The 8,142-nt window shown below is 45.7% G+C and overlaps 2 long non-coding RNA genes across 2 annotated transcripts in view; one reads left to right on the plus strand and one right to left on the minus strand.

Moving 5' to 3' along the window:
* LOC115382260 (uncharacterized) overlaps positions 1 to 8,142 on the plus strand; it is a 425,955-nt gene that overhangs the window by 61,352 nt on the left and 356,461 nt on the right. The gene's annotated exons all lie outside the window — the stretch shown is intronic.
* Positions 1,603 to 8,142, minus strand: part of LOC115382255 (uncharacterized) — a 22,208-nt gene continuing 15,668 nt past the window's right edge. The window contains exon 3 of the long non-coding RNA XR_003930515.1: positions 1,603 to 1,679. This is a non-coding gene — a long non-coding RNA (uncharacterized LOC115382255). The remainder of the gene's footprint in view (positions 1,680 to 8,142) is intronic.

The raw sequence follows: 8,142 nt of genomic DNA on the forward strand, positions 1-8,142 counted from the left end.
GCCCCAGCATGCCGCTATGCCCCGCGTCCGCAGCTGCAGTGCGGTCAGAGCGTGAGGGAAGCACCAGTGATGAGACGGTTCCGTGCGCATTCCACTCACCATTCTCAGCCGCCTTATTGCGGAGTGGGAGAAGGGAGGGAGAAGGGCCCAGCCGGGTTTTGCACTTTTCAATCATGCCAACACGGGGGAGAGGAAGGATTGATGCTCTTTGGAAGATGTAACGGGCCTGACGGCCTTTATTTGAATTTTTGCTGGTAGGTGCGGGTCGAGCGGACGGGGCACTTCGTTTCTCAGGAGCATGGGACCGTTTGGGTTGATCGGCGCCCCAGGAGGGCCGACGGGAAGACGATCTGGTCTGTCCAGGCACCGGGGTGCTCCAGGGGGCTGGAAGCCGCTGGTCCGCAGAGCGTAGGCGCTGTGGTGGCGGCTCACGGCGGGGCTGGAGGCGTTGGGCGAGCTGCTGCGAGCCTCATGCTGCTGCCTCCAGACACTCGATGATCACCTGTATATCGGGCCCATAAAGAGAAGAGGTGGACAGGGGGAGTCCCAGGATGCCTCGCTGGTCCCGCTCAGATAAAGAAGACAGACCAAGCCACAGGTGCCTCATGGCGACCTGTGCGTTGGCCATGACGCGGCCTCCACTGACGGCGATGGCTCTGCACATGCGCATGAAGACTTCGGCTGTATTTTGGATTTCCACGATGTGTTCGGGCGAAAGCTGGGACTTCTCGTGGCAGATCTTGTCCACCGAACCAGGAGGAAAGTCATGTTATTGGCTAGGGCGAACGTCAGGTTGCCATTAGCGTAGCCACGATCCAGGAAGCTCGCCATGCGCCTGTCCCTTTCAGCACGGGCTTTCCGCCAGGCCAGGCGGAGGATCAGGGGAGGAGGCACAGCCGAACGGAGTCCTCAATGGCAGGCACTCCGGAGACTGGCAGCCAGCCCTCCACACAGGAATAGTCTCCTCTCGGTAGCCCTTCACCGCACCCTTGGCGGCAAGTGGCGTACACCAGTCCCGTTGCACATGAGCTTGAAACGATGGCACGGTGGGACACAGCACCGCAGTCCAGGACCGAGCCCGTGACTGGGTCGCCAGCCCAAGTGCAAAATCACGCTGCACCAGCTCCGGAGGCTGCGGCAGCAGCGCAAGGCCGGTGCGCTCGGCGGCTGAAGTGAAGAGCCCCGTGAGGTGCTCCACAGGCTTGCGGGGGGGATGGGAGACGGTGGAGGTGGATTCGAACCGAGTCGAACTCTGTGGCACCGACAATGAGCGGAATGCCACAGGAGCGGCTGGAGAACAGTCCGACGCCCGATGGCGACTGGTCCCAGGTCGGTGAATCCATTTCTTGAGAATCTTGATCTGGAGAGGAGAAGAGGGCTTCTAAGTCTCATGGAGAGCTGAGAAAGAAGAAGGGTTTCCTGTAGCGCTGTCCGAGGTTATGTACCCTCGGTGAGGGGTGTGGCGCTGCGCCATCGTGCGCAGGGGATTGGTGCATCGAGTTTTGTATAGTTTCAGTGGATTGGACAGAGATGGAGGTGTGCCACTAGCGAAGCCTGTAGGCGGGCTAAGCACTTACGAAGTAGAACATGCTTTTTTTTCCACCGTACTAAAATAAAGTGTAATTGCACATCCACTCCAGTAGTTGGCAGTGGCGCTCTCATTGTCAGAGTGTGCGCAGCTCTACGGTGTAGGTTTTTTTTTGCAATGAGCTGGCGATGTGAAGCGCAGTAAACAAACCCTGAGACAACATGAAGACATTTTTAACAGTGATGAAAAGAAAGGTGGAGAGAGACTAGACCCTCCAGAAAAACACGATTATGCGATCACAGGAATTCACGCATAAATCACCCTTTTGCCGCTGATTATGCAGGGGCCACATATTTTCCATAAGGGCGCATAATTCCCACAATAATCTCACATTTACCATGTAAAAAAAGAGAAATGGTTTTGCTTAAAGTGCTGTGACGTTCAATGAATGAGTCGTTCGTTTGAACGCGTTCTTTTAAGTGAACGATGAGAGCGTTTCACAGCTGAGCGTGCTGTGCGAGAGAGAGAGAGAGAGAGAGAGAGAGAGAGAGAGAGAGAGAGAGAGAGAGAGAGAGAGAGAGAGGGTTACCTACATATCTGGCATCCTTTCGCATATTTCACTGCATACTTCACAGCTGTCCACAATTTTACCACATAAAATGGCATAAAACCCCCACATATTCATTTGCATAATCAAGCATTTACCGAGGTCAAGCACCGAGCATTTTAGCTCGCATAATCTGGGATTTAAGTACACATAATCAAGAATTTATGCTCACGCTTTTCTGGAGGGTCTAAGAGACGAAGACAGTGAGTCAAAAGAGAATTCCGGCTGAGTGTAGACAGGCAGTATCCACTCTTAGGGCAGAGGTCTGTAGGCATTATGCTTCCTTTTGCAACATCTTACCTTTGTGAGACTGGCTTCTCTGCTGTTGCTGCACTGAAGACCAAGTACAGGTCCCAGCTAAACATTGAGCAGGAGGGTCATCAAACCTCACTTTGAGAAGCTGCGCACTGCAAAGCGTGCTCATTGTAGCCATTAATCCTGGCTTCCTCATTTTGATAAAAAAAAAAAAGAAGAAAAAATCAGCACAGATTGTTTTATTCATTTTTGTTTTGTAGGTTTCTTTTTTGTTTGTTTAGATTTGTTTTATAATGTGCTCCTGAGTTAATGTTGCTGAACTGAATTTGAATTTGTTATTATTTAGTGATTTTGTTTTCCAGCAGCAAATGGTGCATTAAGTCTGTCAAAATTGTTTACAGTTTAAACAAGGATATTATTATTTTTGGAATTTCAGGCAAATTGATGCACTTAAAATATTTTCTTTTACAGACTAATAAACAATGCTAATAAAGTCACTCTTGTAAGCTGAACTATACCGCTTTCTTTTTTGTTTTCTTTAATGTTAACAAGGATGTTAAGCAAAGGTGTATAAACAAATGCTATTATTTATTGTTGCAGCAGAGAGTGGGTGGTGGGGTGGGGGGGGCGCCAATTGTTTTCGTCTTGCTAGCGGGGGCATAACAGAAAATAATTGAGAAGCACTGAACATTGAGGAGCACATGATCTGTCTACATGCCTTATTTACACAAAAGTAGTTCAGTTTTTGGGAGAAGTTCATGAGAAATGTGGAAAGTTAATGGCATCATGACAGCAGGGCATTTAAGAACAAGCACATAGTTGTGATTTCGTCACTTCAATGTATTTAATGAAACGATGATAACAACTGCGGTGGAGACATAACAATTACAATATCCCTATGTAATGTAAACAGAACGCAGAACCTTCAGTCAAAGATTAAAACCCTCCATCAGATCACAGCTGTATTGAGAAGTTCGGTAAAGTTGGAAAGATATTCACAGATTCGGACTTCCGGCATCAATAACTCATGAGATATAAGTTTAAAAAACAAACGATACCTCATTCAAATCGTTGTAAGCTAGATAATGTACTACAAGGCCAGTTTTATCACAAGTCGCTGCCTTTCATGCGACAGAAATAAAAGTGGTGTCAATATGAAGCTGCCTGTGCGAAGAACGTGCAGGGACCGTGTGCAAATAGCAAAACCGCTCCAACACCGAAAAGAGACACTAACCAAATATTCAATAACTTAAAGTCCGAGTAAAGCAAAATCAGCCATTTTCTTCTAAACACCTTAAATAGGTCATAAATGTGTTTCTTTACAACATATAAAAGCCATTCCTACATTAATGATTTAATTTTGGAGGTAGACTTCACAGACTGTTTTCAGCGCTTCTGTGTTCAGGATTTAATGGGCGGGTCAGAAATCAGGGCTGCATTACGTAAAATGCGGCCCTCATTGGCATAAACCCGCCCCTTAGCTGAAGCAATATAAATACAGCTAGCGCATTAGCATTGGTGGTGTTCCTGCTAGCTTTCGAGCCTCATGAGACAGACCCAGCTGTGACAGACTGTCACAGTAACATGGAGGCGGCTCCCCTCCCGCTGTGGGCGTGGCTCCAGCGCTTCTAGCTGACACGCCCCCAGCGTTTCACAGCAGAGAGAAGTGCTTGTTTTTCCATGATTTTGAGACCTTATTTTATATACTTAGCAATTTTTTTAATCATTCAAATTTGTCTCAGTGGTTAATAACACGTTTATGCAGTGTGACAAACTCATAACACAAATTTATTCCTGCTTTACTCGGACTTTAACTCCTGTGTACTGTAGTGTCACCAAAATCACTGGAACCATCATTTGTCTCCTGTTGGCCATACTACAACACTTGGTCTGATATTAAAAAAAAAAAAATAGAAAAAAATTCATGTGAATTTATTATTATTTTATTACCAATAAAATTCAATAACTTCACTCTTATACACTGTAGTGTCACCAAAATCACTGAAGCCTTCATTTGGCTCCTCCTGATCACACTTCAAGTTTTGGTTAGATACTAAATAAAAAGTAGTCATTTCCAGCTCATTGATGCAAATGGGCGAGGAGTCCCAGGCACCGCCCACTGCGAGGTGTCCTAGAGTGCATCCCCAACCTGCGAGGGACTCGTCCGTGAAAACCTCGACATGATGCGAGACGCAGTCTATGGGGACTCCCTGCTGGAGAAGAATCGGATCCAGCCAGAACAGGAGGCCCTCTCGCGCCTGAGGCAGACCGAGACCTTCTTGCATCTGTCCCGCACCCCCGACAGGCGGAGGCGACTGAACCACCGTTGGAGCCTGCGCATGTGCAAAAGGCCCCAGCGAACCACGGGGTGGGCCGCAGCCATCCTCCCCAGAACGGTCCTGACCAGGTGGAAGAAGAAGATCTTTCATGCTCACCTTTCGATGACGTCCTCTTCTTCTTTGGAGTAATGGCGGGTGGCGACCAACAACTTAGGTGCGCAGCGCCACCGACTGTATCTCTTGGTGAATTTACTTCAGGTTACATTCTAATCACCGTATTCACTTCAGAGATCAGTAAAACCCCAACAACATTTATCTCGTGACACCGGGCTGTGGTGGAGGAGTGGTGTGAGCGGACCATGAGGAAATACTGGTGAAACTAACGAGTTTTTGGACAATTAAGAAAAAAAACAAAACAAAAAACAATTATTTAGTAAATGAACGAAGAAATTGTTTTATTTGTTTCCGGATTTAGACAGAAAAAGTCCCATTTTAAATTTGATTCCGTTAAAAGTTTGTACATGCTAACTGAGGGTGCTTTCATACCTACTAGTCCGCTAGAGTGGTTCGGTTTGGACATAAATTATTCATAAACGTCGCAGCTGTCAACTAGTTCGGTTCACATTCACACCACTTGTTTTTGCAGATGAACTATCCACTATGACCCTCCTGCCTCTTGGTGGCGCTGTTCACACAATAGTGTGTTTTGAGTGACGGAAGTGAACCCTGATTGGCCAGCATGTGTGACGTGATGTGCCGCGCGGCTTGCTACGGAAGCCTCTGCCGACCAAAAAGCCTTCTCCACAACAGAGCGGACAGGACCGAGGCTGGTCAACGTTCACACCAGCAGCGGACCGCGCCGAGACCGCCTCCTCGAGGAGGTCTCGGTGTGGTTCTTTGTCCCGGACCAAAACTAACTGGTCTGCTTTCACACCAGCACATACGAACCGAACCTGCAGGAGTTTGGGTCTCTAGTCCGCTTCAAGCGGACCAAATGCTGTTGGTGTGAAAGCACCCTGAGTTAGTCGTTCAGAGACACATGAAGAAAAATGAATGATTCTCTCTGTTCCTCAGTTCAGCACCAAGACTTTCTTTGTGACTATTAAAAGATGCACTCTGAATATCGCTGGAAGATGCAATAAAACTAGTTAACATCCTTGATGGAGTCTGTTTCAGACTTACAGATTGGTCATTTCAGCATTTTTAATAATTACAGTGATCCCTCTGATAACATCGATAGCCAGAAGTAAAGCGTATTGTTTTCACTTCACCGTATTTCACCGCGGAGTCGATGGACAGAGTCATACTGTCATGAATCACTGAGCCCCAGCATGGAGGTCCTATTTATATTAATCTGATACCAGCGCATGCTGCTTCCGAGAAACATGGCCAGAGGTCGCTGTGAGTGTGGGGAATGGCGGCTCACTAATGCACAGGTGTCCTCATACCAACGATAACGTTTGCATTTATTCCTTGAGCAAGTTTTCTCTCAGTGCTTCCTTCCAAAAGCTAGACATGCCTATTAGCGTAATTGGTGACTTTGAATTAAAAGTAGAGTGATCAAGGTGTGTTAGCTGTTCTGCCTTTTGGCTGTTATTGTCTTTGATTGACTCCGTCAGGCTGTGCAGTAATCTCCAGTCCCATTGAACAGATGTTATTTTAGCTCTAACAGAACGCGCTGAGCTGCTATTAAAAAAAAACTCACACAGTTCGGGCAGTTAAGCAAGTTCTTTTTATTATTGTTATTGCTAAGGTAAGATCACCTCATGTTACCGATGGTCTGTGTGTGGTCGGTTGAGTATCAGTTGACTCATTTAATCTTTTCCAGTCTGTAAGTGGTGCACCGCATGAAAAAAGGTCTTACTGGACCCTGGACCTGTGCTGCCGTGCAGTTTGTGTGTAGCCATCAGTGAGATTTCGTATCATTTCTTTGTCTTATTCAATGTGACTGCAGCGACTCGATGACCTCCACCAACACACTCGTGCGCTCTGTCCGTGTGAGAAACCACAAACTGCCTCTCGGTTTTCTGCTGCCTCCAAACACGGCACTTTAACGCTGGATGATGCTGATTTCAACGCTGGTTAACGGTGTTTGCACTGAGAGATTAGACTCCATCGCCCCTTTAAGGTCTGAGCGAGCTGTGACGCTTTCTGAGCCCCGGCTAAATGAAACTACTTGTTCTCTCCGGCGACTGCAGACGTGCTGACAGAAAGAGGAGAAATTACACAAATTACAGGTTTTTTTTCTGAAATGTTAGGGGATACATTACTTAAACATCAGGAAGCTGTAAAAAGTGCTAAATCTCAATTTTTATCTCACCTTGTATCCATTAACTGCACCAGGTCCTTTCTAATTTTTTTTTTCATGTTCATTTTTCTTTTTTTTCAAGGTGTGCTAGTATGACTTACAGTTTTCCTCCATTGGTTTGGCTCATTTCTTGAAACCGAATTTACATTTTGAAAACTCTAAGATCATTTGACAAAATGCTCTTACAGTTCAGCTCAACACCATAGTTCACTGGCTAAAGCTCAAATCACTCCCAGAACTGTTCACTCATGTTTCAAAGTGACATTTCATTCATAAGTTTTACTTCTTTCTGCTCCTTTTCATTTATTTTAAAGAATGAAATAAACAATAAATGAATGAATGAATGAATGAATGAATGAACGAATGAATGAATGAATGAATACTGGACCGAGGTCGCAGCTGGGGTTGAAATTTCCATGGATTTGAATGATCAGTTTTAGCTGTTTAAACTCTTTTAGCTGTTACATACATAGTTTTACAGACACTGCTTGTTAAGAATAAACTGATGCCCGGCTGAGTGATCATCCCATCGTAAATTAGTGTAGTTTGTTAGCGTTTCAGCTCACAAGAAACAGTCAAGCTGAAAAAAGAGCTCGGTGTTAGGGTGGTTTCTGCTGGACGTTTTTCGGCGCCGTCAGCTGTATGCGTGCTGTGTGCGTTCGTGCCGAGTAACATGACAACCGGAGCAATAAGGTGGCTCAGTCAGGTTCTATTGGCTCAGAGAAATAAGGTACATCAGGCTCTGAAAAGACGCTCCGCGTTCTTCTGTCCTTCAGCGGGTCTTCACAAATATACACAAGGTTACAACATATAATGGCAGCGGCTTCGTCCTTCCATAATCACCCAGAAGCCATCTGCAGATTAATTCAGGTTTACACAATGCACGACATTCGACACATAGCACACAAAATAACACACTAACAGGAAACGAAAAAGAAATAGGAGGCGAAGCCTGAATGAAAGAATAGAGGCCGAGGTCTACCATGTCATAGTAAATAATTAAAGTAGTTATAGAGAACAGTTGAAACTAATAATTAAAAAAAAAACTAAACTAAAACATATTGAGATAATATAAAATGTTTTGTTGTCAGTTTTTGTGCTTTTGTTTTCAGTTTCTTTTCATGCTGTGGTGTTTCGTCATGTCAAGAATGTTGTATTTTCCCTG

Source organism: Salarias fasciatus, chromosome 23, assembly GCF_902148845.1.
Source record: "Salarias fasciatus chromosome 23, fSalaFa1.1, whole genome shotgun sequence".
Classification (NCBI taxonomy): Eukaryota; Metazoa; Chordata; class Actinopteri; order Blenniiformes; family Blenniidae; genus Salarias; species Salarias fasciatus.